Source organism: Cupressus sempervirens, chromosome 3, assembly GCF_028749045.1.
Source record: "Cupressus sempervirens isolate cs-2001-9-10 chromosome 3, ASM2874904v1, whole genome shotgun sequence".
Taxonomy (NCBI): domain Eukaryota; kingdom Viridiplantae; phylum Streptophyta; class Pinopsida; order Cupressales; family Cupressaceae; genus Cupressus; species Cupressus sempervirens.
Window position 1 is genome coordinate 959,735,910 of NC_143120.1, and position 17,774 is coordinate 959,753,683.

A 17,774-nucleotide genomic window follows, 5' to 3' on the forward strand; every position below is an offset into this window, starting at 1 on the left:
TTCTTTAAATCTAGCACCATATCATAGAGCTCAAGATCATAGGTATTGTACATCTACTTGGCTTCAATAAATTTCACTAGAAAGAATACTATAAGATTCCCTTCTTGGCTCAACACTAAATGAATTGCATAGTTGTTGACATCACACCATGATAAAAATCTTGTCAAAATTTTGTAATGTAAGTCTAGGCAACCCTGTAAGTCTCTTCTTAATGTATTGAAAGCCATTCATAGCCTCCTTAGTCCATAAAAATTTTCATTTTAAACAACCTTTAATGATGTTGAGAATAGGAACACAAATCCTACTAAATCCTTTAATAAACTTCCTATATAAGGTTAAAAGGCCATGAAAAATCCTTACTGTCTATACTAATATTGGAGCTGGCTAATTTAAGATAACACCCCCCATTAATGGATCCATGTTTAGACCCCACTATCATATGGTCAAACCAAAAAAAATTAGGTTGTTCGTCCATTGCTCGTTTTTCAAGATTCTATAGCATCACCCTAAGATTCTCTAAATCCTCCTCTTTTCACTACTAAGAAACAAAATTTTGTCAAGGTATACGATAATAATTTTTCTAATAAATTAAACTCAAACCTCATAAATCAACTAATGAATCTATTTAGGGCATTAATCAAACAAAGGGCATGACAAGCCATTCATACAATCCCTAACTAGTTTTCAATTTTTTTTGTCCTATTCATCACCATTCCTTATCCTTAGATTTGATTATAATTATATTTGAGGTTAATCTTGGAGTAATCATATGATCCATCAAAATAGTCTAACATGTCCTCTATCATTGGAATTGGAAATGTATTATAGCGATCTTATTTGTGGCTCTAGAATCCACAAAAGAACTTCATTTTTTTATCCTTTTTAGGTGCTAGGACTGAGGGCACTGCACATGGGCTCAAAATTTTAATTATCAATCTCTTGTTTGAAAGATCCTGCACTTGTTTCCCATTTTTTTAGGTGTAATCATATAGGTTAGTGAGTTTAGCTCCTAAAATTAAGTTAATATGACTACTTATACTCCACATTGGTAGCAAAATTTTAGATTGTTCTCTTTTTACAATGTTTGGAAAATGATTTGACAAAATGTCCACCTCCTTGGGTAGTGGATCTTGTTTCTTCTTGCCATCCTTGGGACTAACCATTGTTATATACCCTAAAAAATCCTCCTCATTTGTCAAACTCAAATATCCTTTCCTCCTATTCACATAATAGATTATTCTCCTTTCTCCTTACCATACTACTCATGTAAAGGGTCCATCTTGAATTTTTTGCAATACTTAGTGATAAGGTAGGTGGTTTTTTTTACAATCATGCTAAGATCTGACATCAAATTACCACATTTTTTAAAGAATCAATTGGCATGCATCCATAGGGATGATCTTACAAAGAATCATATCCTTTTTCTCTCCAATATCAAATTCAACTCATGAGTTCTATTCCATAGTATAAAATTAATTTTTAATTTTACAAACATATCTTCTAAGGTGTGATATGAGGTAAATTATTAAATTTTCACTTCTCCACCATCTATTTTCATACAACATTCTTTGTTGAACTATATTCTATAATGATTTTACACAACTTCCCATAATCCTTAACTTGTGTTTTGAACTATAACTTCATTTGAGGAGCTTTGTGCTTCAATGGAACTATTAGGAGAGTCATCTTTATTATCACATTATAACTTTCCAAGAAAGGTTTTTCACTCCCAACTAGTGGATTAACACTATTGTTGTTACATTCTTAACCATTATGAGTTTATTCCTTCTATTTATGCCTACTAATGAACTAGAGAGTCTATTTGGGCATTGATTAGTTATATGCCCAATCAGATCATGCATGTACCACTTACAAGATAAGGCTCCATTCTCTTTGCAAGTCCTCTACATCTATTATATGGCCTTCTTTGACCTATGAAGTTTTGTCCACCTTTGTGACAACTTTCACCTCTAAATTTATTGCTCTAATTTTCTTCATTCCTATTTTTTTAACCTCTTCAATAGTTTCCTCTACCCCTACTACTATTCCTACTTTTTCTACTCTTTTTTCTTTAACCACCATTCCCCTTAAGTTTTTCCTCATTCCTGATAACTATTTGGAAGCATTAATCACCTATTTTTGGTATGAGAAAACTGATTTAATCTTAGATTTTATACTACACTACATTTACATACTTAACAACAAGTTCATTTTGATCTTCATTGGGATTTTTGTTAGAAACAATAGTCCTCCAAGATAACTGAGAGGGTTGGGGGGAGTGAATCAATTATCCAACAATTAAAACATTTTTCTTCTATAAACAAACTTAACCATTCAACCAAAGTAAACATAAACTATAATAATATGCACATAGACAATTACACTAGATATGTTAACTAGAGAAATCCTTGATCAGAAGGAGAATCTTGGTGGGACTGATGCCCACAAGATCATGTACTAATATAAATGTTCCTTGTTAGAGGATGAACCTTGTTAGGAGTCTATTACAATATTTAGTACATACAGTCCCTTTTAGGAGACTTTAAATCCTTGTTAGGATATTCCAATCCTATTAGGAGTTGTGCCAACCCTATTAGGATTTTTAGTACAAAGTATGCAAAAAGAGCCCATTGCCCAAACATGCAATTTCAACTATAAGAAGAGCTCATTGCTCAAACATATAGGTTACTATTATTTCCTTCTTTCCTTTGTTCTATCAATCAAACCAATTAGTATTGGATCTTGTAGATTAGGTCATGAACCTTGGATCCAAATATCAAGCCTTAGATCACTTAGAAAAACCTCGGCAACGAAGTTTCCTTCACTTCTGTACTACTATTTTCAACATCACATTCTGATCTTACTGTTGCTCACAATCAATCTGCATATCATATTCTACACCATTACTTAATAAAGAAAAATGTCCTTCCATTATACTGAATCCATGTAAAAATTCTCTGAGTTGGCTGTTAGACCTTCTCAATTAATCATTATAGGACAACACTAAGAACATGTTACACTTTGTGATAACATTAATCTTCTACATTGAAACTTGACTAGCTTTCCATACACACAATACTATGATGACTAAACTTAACCATGTCACCAACACGTCTTCTTCATATCCTCAACCTTGATTCTTAGGATAACAAATCTACTAAGAGATATAATAAGTTTACTAGAACATGCCTCTATAAAATCTATCTCATAATAGACATCACTCAAACTTACATAACTTCTCCCACACTTATGATTTCTTCTTTTGATGTTAACTACATATACCAAATACTCAGACATATCTCCCATTACCTCAGATAGTTAGAATACTCAACTAGTCGTCTGTACCAACTTGATCTTTCTATTTTTCTTTTGTTAGATACCATAGAAAATTGCTATGTTGACATCAATGACAAACTTAGTCATGAATGTAACATATCATAATAATAACATATCTACAATACTCCCCATAGGAATATCATTAGCATTCATGCTTGCAACAATCTCCTCCTTTGGCATTGATGACAACATAGATGGAAAACATCTAGTTCCAAGAATACCAACAAAAGAGTGTTCACCTTACTTTTCAAATCCTCTTCATCAATCATTCTCCCCCATTGATATACATCAATGTACTTTTTGTCAAACTATCATTCCATGTCATGCTTCTACTCATGATCTTCTCATAATCCAGTACTTCTCCCCCATTGACATCAGTGTCAAAGGTTTTAGCAACTAACTTCACTACATCAAACTCAGCAAGAACTGATTCTTACTAGATCAAGTGTCCAAGGACACTATTTGAAAGAACATCCAACAAGAGTCCTAGATGACTCTATCCATTACAGATACTCCCCCATATAGAAAGCATTAGCATTCAGTCTAGACAACAATGGTGCTCTATTACACTAGACTAATGTACTCTTGCATCTTCTATGCTAATGTAGGAAGAGGCGTAACCCCAAGAATACCTTGCATATACTCAAAAGTCTCTTTGGGAAGAAGCTTAGTGAATATATCTGTAATGTGCTCTTTAGTGCTCACATACTCCAATCTAATTTCCATTTCTGAAAATTTCTCTCTCAACATGTGATACTTAATAGAAATTTTCTTAGTCTTCAAATGCAATACTAGATTCTTAGATATATTTACCATTCTTGTATTGTCACAATGTATAACAATAGGTTCATTGATTTCTATCCTTATAGCTTTCAGCATATGCTTCATCCAAGAAACTTGATTGCAATTATTTATTGCTGCAACATATTCTACTTCTACTATGATTTGTGATGTATAATCCTGCTTCTTACTTAACCAAGAAACCAATCATCCTTAAAGAAAGAAGGCTCCACCACTGGTACTCTTTCTATTATCCATATTTCCTACCCAATCAGCACTAGTATAAGAACTTAGAGTAAAATCATTAGATTTTTCATACCACAATCCAAACTTAAATGTTCCTTTCAGATATCTAAATATCCTTTTGATTGTTGCATAATGTGCTTCTCTAAGATCATCTTAGAATCTTGCAACAATTCCAACTTCATTTGATACCAATTGTTAGAAACAATAGTCCACCAAGATAATTGTGAGGGGAGGGGGTTAATCAATTATCCAACAATTAAAATATTTACATTTTAAAAAAAAACTTAACCATTCAACCAAAGTAAAAAACCATAATAAGATGCACATAGACAATTACACTAGATATGTTAACTAGGGAAACCCTTGATTAGAGGGAAAACCTCAGTTGGAATGATGCCCACAAGATGATGTACTAATATAAATATTCCTTGTTAGAGGATGAAACTTAGTAAGAGTTTATTACAAAATTTAGTACACAGGGTCTTTGTTAGTAAACTTTGAATCCTGGTTAGGAGATTTCAACCTTGTTAGGAGTTGTGCCAACCCTATTAGGAGTTGTAGTACAAAGTATGTAAGAAGAGCCCACTACCCAAACATGCAATTTCAACTACAAGAAGAGTTCACTGCTCAAACATGTATTTTACTATTATTTTCTTCTTTCCTTTTTTCTATCAAGGAAACCAATCACTATTAGACCTTGTATACTAGGTCATGAACCTTAGATCAGAATACCAAATCTTGGATCACTCAACAAAACATCAGCAATGAATTTTACTTCACTTTCACACTACTCTACTCAACTTCACATTCCACTCTTATTGCTACTTACAATTGCATCTTCATATTATATTCCACATCATTACTTGATAAAGAAAAATTTCCTTCCTTTATACCGAGTCAACAAAACAATTCTTTGAGTCAGCTATTAGACCTTCTCAATTAATCATTATAGGACCATAGTAAGAATACATTACACTTAGTGATAACATTAATCTTCCATCTTACAAATAACCTAAATTTCCATATATGCAATACTATGATGAGTGAACTTAGCTCCATCATCCCCAACATGCCTTCTTCATATCTTCAACTTTGATTCTCACGATAACAACTCTACTAAGAGATATAACAAGTTTACCAAAACATGCCTCTATAAACTCTATCTTAGAATAGACATCACCAAAACTTACATAAATTCTTCTAATGTTAACTACATATACTAGATACTTAGATGTATCTCCCATAACCTTAGATAGTTAGAATACTCAACTAGACATCTATACCAACTTGATCTTTCTGTTGTTCTTTTGTTAGATACTACAAAAAACTACTATGTTGACATCAATGAAAAACTCAATCATGAATGTAATATATCATCATAGCAACATATCTACAATACTCCCCCATAGGAATATCATCCACATTCATGCTTGCAACAATTTTCTCTCATCCCAATCTTATGAACTTCCTTTGCATAGGTCGCAAAATCTGCGTCATTCTGCCTAAGATTATGAAATTTTCATATCACCTGCACCTCACAGTTTGCAAGCATGAGTTTTTTAATTATCACTAAAAGTATTCAATTCAATTTTTCAATTAGCTTCTTACAATTCCTTTCAATTTCATTTTGGGTGTAATTGCACCAAACAAGTAAAGAACCTTTTTGCTTTATCCTTACATTCTTAACTTTTTTCTCTTCTTCAATATCATTAAGATCAAAATAGGTATTTAAGGATGTTTTGCAATCTATTGGATACTTTCTATCCATTTTTTAGTAAAAGAAACAACCTTAATCTTGAATTCCTTTTCTTAGTTTCTCCCATGGCATCTAGGAAGGATTTTTTTCTCCCTGGGTAAAAGTACAAAATTGTGTCACCTTTCAGGCTAACTTATCAAAATGACTAAATTATATATGTTCTCACACTTTTCCAATTGGAAATGTCTATTAAATGCATATTTTATATGAGTTTGTATCCAATTGCTAAAGAAATAAAATTATTTTAGAAATTTGACATTTCAATAACTCTTACTCTTTTTTATGATATATTTTTAATAACATATACACACCATTTTATAGAGTTCAAAGTCAAGAATATTCTCATATATTTATAGTTTTTTAATTAGATATTGTATATTGTAATTACACAATTCTACAAGTATGTATTTTAACACTCGAGAAGATGTTAAGTCTGAGAAAAGAAAAAATATTAAATCATATCAAAAAAATTTAAAAATCACTTGACATTCTAGAGGAGAGAGTCCTCTTCAAGAATGTATAATTTTTCTTTTGTTTAGAACAGGTTTAATTTGGAAGATGTGGTGGGTGATGAAAACTATCGATTTCAAATGAGTCAAATTTATAAAAAGATAAAATGTAGATCTAAAGCCAATTTTTATTTTTGATTGTTCTAGCTATATATGTTATCTATAATATAATCTAAGATCAAATAGAAATCAATTTATTTCCTCATTGTTTTGTGGTGGGAAGTAGACCCCTAATTTTCAGCGTTTTTCAACAAGTAAAAAATTATCTTCAAAAATTAGGAAAATATATCAATTCTTATTTCAAATAATTATTAGAAATTATAATCCTAAAATTCATCCATTTCTACACATTTCATTATTTTACTTCATTATCAAATTCTAAATAATGCTACCATTTTTATGGCATTGAAGATGAATAATTATACTTTTGTTAGCCTTTTCCTTTATAAAATGGTGACACATGTTTGTGCTTTCACCCCGCTACTCTCATCTACAAACATATTACGTTCTTGGGTACATTCCCCACCTTCTTCTTCCTTTTTTGACTCTTACTCTTCCTCACTATTGTTGGAGTTTATGAAATCCAACTCTAAAGATGCCCAAGATAACTTGCATGTGAAAACTTGTCAAAGGAAAGCTAAGGAGAGAAGAGTGTGGAGCAAGGGAAAAACCCTAAACAGACACGAGAGAGAGGAAGATATTGCAATACAAGAAAATATGTATTTACAATATGCATTGTCTTGATATTACAATGAGGAAGAGACCACTTATAAAGGCCTCAAGGAATCTTCCAGAACGAGCTAGAAGATGCTAAGAGATAAGTGTGACAACTAAGCATACATCCACATAAGGTGGAAAGTCCTCGAACAATGTGAGAGGATAAGTATGACTTAGAGAGAATAAACTCCCGTATTGTCAACAACTTATAACAAACTCCTAGGCTACAATAAATAAATAAAATGCATTTACCTAAATAAGCTTAAGTAAATAGAATAAATAATTAGTAAATTAATTATTTACTCTAACAACTATTAGAATTATTCTCTCTATCTTTAAAAATCTCCATCATCTTCTACAATCTCTCTTCCCATTTTTATTAATCATCTTCTCCATTTTTTAAATCACCATTTCAAGGTTCTCAACACCTTTCGGTGGAATATTGAATATATATTCTCTTAAAGGAAATAAAAATCACATGGTATAGTTCTAATACCAATATGATGCAATTAGAATTGGTTCTAGGGAATGTAAGATCACAATTGGTCAAGGTAAGGAAAAACAAAGCAAATAGACAAGTTCCCAATGGGTTAGCCAATCAAGTGGAAGGATAGTGATACTCATAACTCTACCAAGAACCCCAAAATCACCAATTCCTACTTCAACACATGTATCTTCACCAAGCTCCATGATGTCCCTTTGCCTTCCTATCAATTCACACTAGCACCTCGAAAGGATTTTTTAGATGTAACACCCTAAAACCAGACCATAACAATTCTAGAGGCTTTAGGAGAGTCAAAAAATGAAGATTCAGCCATCCTTAAGGTTAAAATCTCCAATTTAGATAGACATAAAGAGAAACTAACAAATAGGCCTAGAGAAAACCTAATTTAATTAGGTCTCCATATAGAGTTTTTACAAAATAACTCAAAACTTATCCAAAGAACCCTAGAAGAAAATTTGATATCTTGACATCCATTTTGGAGTTATACAAGATTTTAAGGCTTTGGATCTCAAACCTATGTACTATGTCACTAAATCATAAATGTAAGGAAACTTGGCAACAAAGAATATAACCGTTTCCACATAACCCATAATAAATCTAAAATAAACACGGAATTAAAATCCACATGCAAGAGAATAGAAAACATACCCACAAAATTGTGCCACAAGATATACCTTGGGAAACCCTCATTGAGGGAAAAACCCAGCCTCCAAAAGCATCCATCATCATGTATTATTCAGCGAAAAATACCATTACCATACAACCATGGAAGCCTTCATGGCCATAGCCACAATTGAGCAAACTATGTGAACAAGCATGAATCCACACATCCCATGCCATGCTTTCAACCTTCACAAATGCTCTCTTGGCTAACCTGTCAAGCCTTGTCCCGCTCGACTCTTGCCTTTTGTCTTCTCCTTGTCACTCTTACTCTCTCTATCACTCTGCAACAACTACCCTTGTGGCTGCTTATATAGTAGCAAGTCCCACAAAACCACTAAGTGGTATTACATAAACCATGTACTAAAACCATGTGCTACCTAACCCACTGACCCCACATTTAATATTGGGCATTTAATTCTTTTTCCCAATATTAAATAATTACATTAAATATTATCACAATGTTACAATACAACTCATCAAGAATATTCCATGGAAATCTTTACATCTTGCACGTCCATCTAGGTACAACATTACATAATAAAATATAATAATATTATGCAATGTGTGCAACACCCATTATCTCAACAATCTCCCACTTGTTGTATACATTGCATAGGGTCAATCCGTAGCCACATAAATGAACAAGGGAACAATCCCTCCCAGAACATCCACCATCATGGATCAAAATACACCAAGTGCTCCATTCTAGTACCCACAACAAAATCAAAGTATCCAGCATCTCAAACATGAATGATCTCACCTCCTATTATGCCACTCCCACTGAACATACATAGAAGCCATCCAAAGAGAAAGCCACCCAACCTGTCGCATTAGAAGATCATAAAATCCTGTACCAACTAAAATTCCAAGCACAAATAACCTGATCCAAAGGTAATCACATGTATCCGTAGTTGTCAAAATATCCATAGCTGAAATAGCACCCACAGCAAAGTTCCAAACCCATCCAACTATCCATACCTCAAAAGGTATAACAAGTGAATCTCATATCACTAACATATCCAATCTACAACCTGCAATCACAAGCCTCAAGAGCAATACCTGCCACATATATACCAAGAAGCTCTCACTACAAAAGATAATGTCAAATCTATAACCAATCCACTCACAACATCTCAAAGAAGTGAATCCATGTAGTATCAAGGACATCCACAACACGTAAACTGATATCCTGCAAGAACAACTCTCATAACAAGTCTCCAATGGTCTCCCAAGTTCACCATAACCAATAGAGGAAAGAGATAAAGGAATAACCATGTCATCTCTCATATGACATACATGAGCACAAACCAGTGATCACAATCTTCAACCAATCTCAAATCCAATGTAGTCAAAACTGAACATCTAGGAAGATAACCAAGACTAGAGAAACCATGCAAATCATAACCTGTGTCATGTCCTTCTACACACACCTCTAGATGTAAACTGTGCAAGTATGATCTCCTCCATAAAACCCCAACAAGAAGCCTCAACAACACCCAAACCATAACATATAACTAATCATGGATGTAAGCCTCTCACAAGAAGATCAAACTCAATAAACCCATTCCTAAACCAAGGAATAACCATTCCTAATCCAAAGAAAATGCCCAATATAAAACCATCTCCCAAATTCAACTAGCATAACCACATATTCACATGGAGATAACCAATGCTAAACCATCTCTCAAATGAACCCTCCAGAACTAACTCATGTACCATAGCTCAAGATCCATATCCATGAAAGATAAGCATAAATATAATGCAACTGAGAGAAAATAATAGGCTATACCTCTCAAGTAGAAAATCGCCGAGTAGACCAAGAGTGGGGAATGAGAATGCTCATCAAGATACCCAAGTCTCCAACCAAGACTCATCAAGGAAAAATCTCCTCTCAAGTCCATATCAGGTGACTGCCCCTCGGACTTCCTGCTGAAACCATCAATTGTCCCAACAAATACTTCTCTAATCCAAGAGAAATCAGCATCACCACCTTCTCTAAGTATCCATGAGCACCTGTAACCAATCAATCCATGCTAACTCCAAATGCAACATAGCAATATCATGAAGTATCCAGCTTATGATCAGTGTACTCAATACCAAGAAACTAAACCAAGATCAATGTCAAAGTTCCAACCATGGCCTCAGGAACATAAACATGATAACATGATCTAACCATCTCAACTAAAGAGATAACATGCTCCATATGAACATACTATAACATGTCACAACTCTAAACGCGTATCAAGAGTATACCATGACATAATAATGAAACCATCCTCATACCAAGGATAACATGCCAAATAAAAAATATAAACCACACCTTTGCCAAGAACCCTGTGAGTCCTCAAGATGCAACCATCTCCACACACCATGAAGAAAACCATCTCCACATACTAGGAAGAACCATCTCCACATACCATGAAGATAACCAAGAACTCCATGAGTCCTCAAGATCTAACCATCTTCACACACCATTAAGATAACAAGTGCACCATGCAAATGTCAAAGACGCTTCTGCAGCAACAGGATCTAAGACAAACCTCCAACATCTGCAAACACTCAATAAATATATCAATGCCAATAAAACTCCCACTCAATTGTGGTACCAAGTCACCTATGGCATCATAAAATACATCCTCTCCAAGCCAAGAAGATATAAACCAAACCAGGAACTAATCCTGCACTGTCACCCCATCACTGTCACAAGCTCCCACTAAACCATGTATCCAAGCTATCCATGACATAATGATGAAAAAAACCATTTTCTAACCATGAGAATCAACCAAGGCATCAAACCATCAAAGAACTCAAAGTGCACATCATGAGCTCCTCAAAAGAAAACCAAATAACCATGATCCTCAACCAAGAAGATATACCACCATAACTGAATCAAAAAAAATCCAAGCTAATGAACATCAAGGATGTACCTGTGTAACCAATCATGTCATGCCAAAATCCATGACACCATGATCACATCCATGAACCGAGCATCTAGCTCTCAACATGTCCAACCTGTCAGCATAGTCAACCATAATCCTCCACCATGACTGTCCCTGGTAACAACATCTCATCCCTTCTACATGAAGAAAATAGTAAATCATGTGACTTAGGGCATAGACAACCCAAATCCAAGCCACCAATCTGAATATGCATCAATAATGAAAGATCAATGGGCAAAGACAACCCATAACCAAGCTATAAATGCAACCTATAAGTATAGACCACTTACAACACTGCACAACTTATAGACCCAACAAGTCATCATGCATATCCAAACCAAACACTAATAACCATATCATCATGAGACCAATCTGAAATATGAACTGAGTATACAATGACATCAAATCTTAAATTTCCAATGCCATAAACTCACAAGTTACCATAGTCAAAATATACTTATAAACTATTCAGATCAATATATCAACAAATAAATTATGCCAAACCTACACCAAATCTAAACCAGTGTGTAGAGCTCTCCAAGAGATTTCCGTTGACTACTCGAAGTCCAAAATCTAACTCCGTATGCCCAAGTTATGCCCCAATTCGTGCTCAAAATAAATAACATCTGACTTTACGGCTCTTAAAACATAACAAAATTTCAAAATCACAGAACCAAACCTACCCCATCTTGTAGTGCTCTGAATTAGCTTTCCAACGCCTGTAAGAACTCTGAAATTTGATATTCTGAGAGAAAGTTATGGCCGTTTTACTAAAACTGTCTTTTTACCATTTTTAGTACGATTTTTTATTTTTTTATTTTTTCAGTGACGAAAATTCCAACAGGATTAAATTTGATGGCCATCATAGGTTGAAACCAAAAAACTCTTTCATTTCCTCTGAACATGGCCAAACTAGGGCATATTATATATCAAGTTTTATGGAAATGTCGACCCGGATCCAATGGTGAGGTCTGTTTTTACCCAAGACGTCATTTCTGCAAGCTACCCCCAAAAACCCTCATTTAAATGAAACATCTGAAAAAAAAAAATTTGTCCAACAATTTCACATGCCCGAATCTTTTAACATCCCATCATAATAGCAAACCCAAAACCCTTAGATCTGCAATAAATCATTCATATATCTTGCCCTTTCTTTTATCCTCTCATGCATTCCCATGGATTCAATCTAGGGTTACAATAATAAAACCATAGCTCTGATACCACTTGTAAGGAAACTTGGCAACAAAGAATATAACCATTTTCACATAACCCATAATAAATCTAAAATAAACACAGAATTAAAATCCACATGCAAGAGAATAGAAAACATACCCACAAAATTGTGACACAAGATATACCCTAAGAAACCCTCATTGAGGGAAAAACCCAGCCTCCAAAAGCATCCATTATCATGTATTATTCAACAAAAAATACCATTGCCATACAACCATGGAAGCCTTCATGGCCATAGCCACAACCGAGCAAACTATGTGAACAAGCATGAATCCACACATCCCATGCCATGCTTTCAACCTTCACAAATGCTCCCTTGGCTAACCTGTCAAGCCTTGTCCTGCTCGACTCTTGCCTTTTGTCTTCTCCTTGTCACTCTTACTCTCTTTGTCACTCTGCAAAAACTACCCTTGTGGCTGCTTATATAGTAGCAAGTCCCACAAAACCACTAAGTGGTATTACATAAACCATGTGCTAAAACCATGTGCTACCTAACCCACTGACCCCACATTTAATATTGGGTATTTAATTCTTTTTCCCAATATTAAATAATTACATTAAATATTATCACAATGTTACAATACAACTCATCAAGAATATTCCATGGGAATCTTTACATGTTGCACGTCCATCTAGGTACAACATTACATAATAAAATCAAATAATAAAATATAACAATATTATGCAATGTGTGCAACACCCATTATCTCAACAATAAAACTCTAGGATTAGTGGTTTAAGTGCCAATATTTTGAGTTTACACAAATTCAAGCTTTAAGGCTCTATCCACTTAGAAAAATTTTGCAATCTTTCCCTGTCCATGTAAAATACACTCCAAGACACCTCTTACACTTTTTAAAACTCCATTAACTCATTGTAGTTATGTACTGATACTCCAATCATAGATTAGTCACATGATGATGTCTAACCTACCATGCTAAATCTTGTATGGATATGGTGAGTGCCAGGACTTTAGCTTGAAAATACCCTATGATACATTGGACTACCTCTCATTTTGTAAAATATCACTATTTTCAATAGTGCATTCATGAAGGATAGTATATTTTCTACTAAAACCCTTGTTATATTATCCTTAGTAACAATGAGCAATAATTCTATATATAAATTATCAAATTCAAGAAGGGCTATTAATTCTTTCTCCCAAATAGTTCAAAATTCAATGATAAATATCCTTACATAGTTTCCTTTTAACTATCAAACAAATGTATTATTGTGCAAGGTAAAATGAAGTATTACAATATGTTGTACAAAATTGTTACTCAAAACTTAATCCCCAAAACTTCATTGATGATCAAATGTCTTCCACACACCATATGTAAGAATGAAAGATGGTCTTTGGGCTTCCCTGAAGGCTTCTCCATCCTTGAACTCAAGTAACTCTTCATATTTACCAAAAATGAAAAAAGTTGCATTTTACAACTTTTTTTGCAAAATCGTAACATTTGTGCATTTTCACTCATGCAAATTATGACCCAAGAAAACATGACCAATAGGTCCCAAATCATACCAAGAATTTATTTTTCCATCATACATAAAATTTCAACCTTGATTGATCCTTTCACCAACATTGACTTTTGTTGATTGGCTTGCTAGCGTAGCCTTATTATGCCAAAAATATGAAGAAATGACTTCTAATCAACCTAAAATTACTCCAATATATTATAAATGTGAAACAATATTCTCTTATTACCTCACACACCAAATTTCCAAGAGATGTGGTTAGGATATCCTTTCTACTCCTACACTGCAAAATCAATCCTAAGATATGTATTATGCCAATATCTCCATGGAGCTATCATAAAAAAGAGAGCTATCTTATTCTTCTTTCATTTTTTAGCAAACAATAATGGCATTACACTTGTTAGTCTTTTCTTTCATCTACAACTCCCCAAAAAGAGTATCTACTGCTTGACATTTTCTATTAATTCACAAACTATTTTTTACATTAGTATAATATCTTTACCATATTAAAGTAGACTCTCCAAATTACCTACCAACTAGAGCAGAGAAGAACATCTAATTTACTATCAAACATTCAGACCTTCATTCTCTTCTTCTAATTTTAACTCCAACATTTAATTTACTTTAAAAAAATTCAAACCTTTATGTTGTTCTAATTTTAGCCCCAACATTTTGATTGATTATATGTTCTAAAACTCCATAAGAAAATCTTGTTTGTCCATGTTCTGTAGAAGTCATTTTTTTTGGTACAATTTGAAAGACTCTATTAAAATCTATGAAATAATAAAATTATTTCTTACCTTGATCATTCCATGTTTTTTCTATCAAATGTCTACGGTAACATAGTGAAGAACAACATCATATCTTGGGGTAAAGTCAGCTTGCTTCTTTACTCTTTATTTACCCAGCTATTGATTATATATTGTACCATTCTTTCACAATGTTTCCAAGAATAAGATTGACCAAAAAAAGTCAGCTTGCCTCTTTACTCTTTATTTACCCTTCTATTGAATCTATATCCTACCATCCTTTCACAATATTTCAAAGAATAAGATGGACCAATAAATGTTTCCAACAAGAATGTTTATTGTATTAACACTAGTCCTCTACTTCACATGAGATCCATTATAAATGATATAACTGAACATTTAGGGGTAAGATTCTCCACTTCCTATTTTATATAATTAAGATATAATGCATCTATGTTATGTGCTATACCACTCACTAAGTCATTTATTCCCTATCTTAATTACCAAATACATGTCTAGTAGCTATGGGAGAATAACCTCTTTTTAAGATCTAGCAAATCAACCTAACATAATTTGTTTTCTATTATGTAGATTACTATTTATTTTCATTGTATATAAAGTTTTGCATCAAATTATATTTTATTATCAATCATAAATATTAAAAAAATTAAAAGAGTTAAATCACCTAGACAAACCAATGCTATCAAATTTTCACTTTACAGCTACCACATAATCTCAAATGTTAATGCAATGGCTTGTACATTATGAGAAGTGAGAAATAACCCACATAAATTGATAAATTATTAAAAGCCAATGCATTTAATAGGATTATGTAAAAATACATTTGACATTATATTTTCCCAAAATAAATTTCCTACACACATTTAACTTCCTCTCATGTTTGTACCAATTCCTCTAATCATATTTATCATTTATAACATGTGTAATTACCTTTAAAAAAATTGGGATTGTGATTTCTTCTAGTTGTATTCATCATCTATGTTACTCAGATATTTTGGTGGGAAAGTTAAATTAATTTTAGAGAGAGAGAGAGAGAGAGAGAGAGAGAGAGAGAGAGAGAGAGAGAGAGAGAGAGAGAGAGATTAATTCCTCACTATTCAAAATTATCTCTCTCCTTGCACTTTTCTCTCTCCCCATACTTCTCTCTCTCCATGTACTACCTCCCTCCATGTACTAAAGCTTCTAGAAAGAAGTTCAAATTTGGATTCCTCTCACTACTTACAAAGCTCTTTTATCTCTCCACGTGCTAAACATACTCTCTCTATGTACTCACACTTTTCAACCTAATCTCAACCCAAACTTTCCAACTCAAACTCCAATTTAAACAACCACTAACGAGAAATGAAGTCCATAGACATAATCTAAAAGATTGGTTTTATCTAGAGAGGAGGTCATCCTTACAATGTATATAGGTACATTTTGGCACTCGTAGGTTAGTCATGGTGAGTTTGAAGGTGGCATGACTTCCATTCATGATCAATGTTTACTTCTACCAATGCTTGGAATTTCACAATAGTTTGACAAAAAAGTGAAAGCATTCAAAATGTTTGCAAGAATGTCCTTTGAGATTGCATAAGCATAGAAGTGTAGAAAAGTGTTCTAGGATACATCATTGTGAGAAAATGATAATAGTTGTCTATAATGAATCGTGTGTATCGAATATTCAATTACACCTGAGTAGCAATGTCATGATTTAGCCCATGGCACATTTGATGGTCTTAGGAAATTAATTCTTAGTGACTTAGAAAATCTATGTGAGGAGAGTATTTTAATATTAATATGATGAAGAAAATTCTGCATCATATTCGATTACTCAAGATAGACAAGGCATGTGACTCATTTGGTAGAACTATCCCTCATTTCTCCAAGTCGTGGTATTTAATGGAAGCATAAACAAGGCGTATAATTTGTTTCACTAACTTTCATTCACCCTCCAACCTACAGCACTCAAAATATGATGAGCATAGTGATTACAAGGCATGTGGGCCATTATATCAACTCATGGCTATAATTGGTCTAATTAAGAGGCATTCCACTAGCTAGTATGCCATTCTAAAACCACAGTCAAGATGTTTTTCAAAGCAAGAGTTTTGAATAGAGTCAGAAATACATATGGGAAGATATTTTAAAATCTAGCAAAGAACAATATTTCATGGAAATTAGGTTAATGACTTATGAATGAAAACATATATGATGATTAATGGTTGTGTGAATAAACAATGCACAAAAACTATTTGACCGAATGCCTCTGTGCATTATACAAACCACCACCTTCACAAAGTTTACCAAATGGACGCATGGAATGGAATGGTTGTAAAAGTTTACAATTCAAATAAGGCATGAAAATCTTAAACTATTCTTGATATCATGACCTCCTTGCTAATAGGCAGGGAAAATTCAAAGGCATAAACAACATTGTTCAAATTCTATGTATGCCAATGTGAAAATGTGATGTTTTGTGTGTTGTCAATGCTGTACAAAATGTGGAATGTAGAAGATGCACAAAATGTGTTTGAAAGAATGCCTCATGGAGACATCATTGCATCAGGTAATATGATTTCAAGCATGCTAACTATTTGATGGAAATCCTCAATCGATATATTGAAGACAATTAATGGAATGTCAAGTGGAAATAAATCTGCACAAGGAAGATTCATTGGTCAAAGGCCTACATATATATAAGAACTTTGAAAAGTATGAGGAAAATTTTGACATGATAATTTAGGTGAATTTGTATGCTTTGAAGCCAGTAGTCTAAATATACAAAGACTGAGGAACATTGATCAAGGAATTTGGCAATAATGAGGTACAAATTCCAAGGCAAAGAGCCTCTTGTGA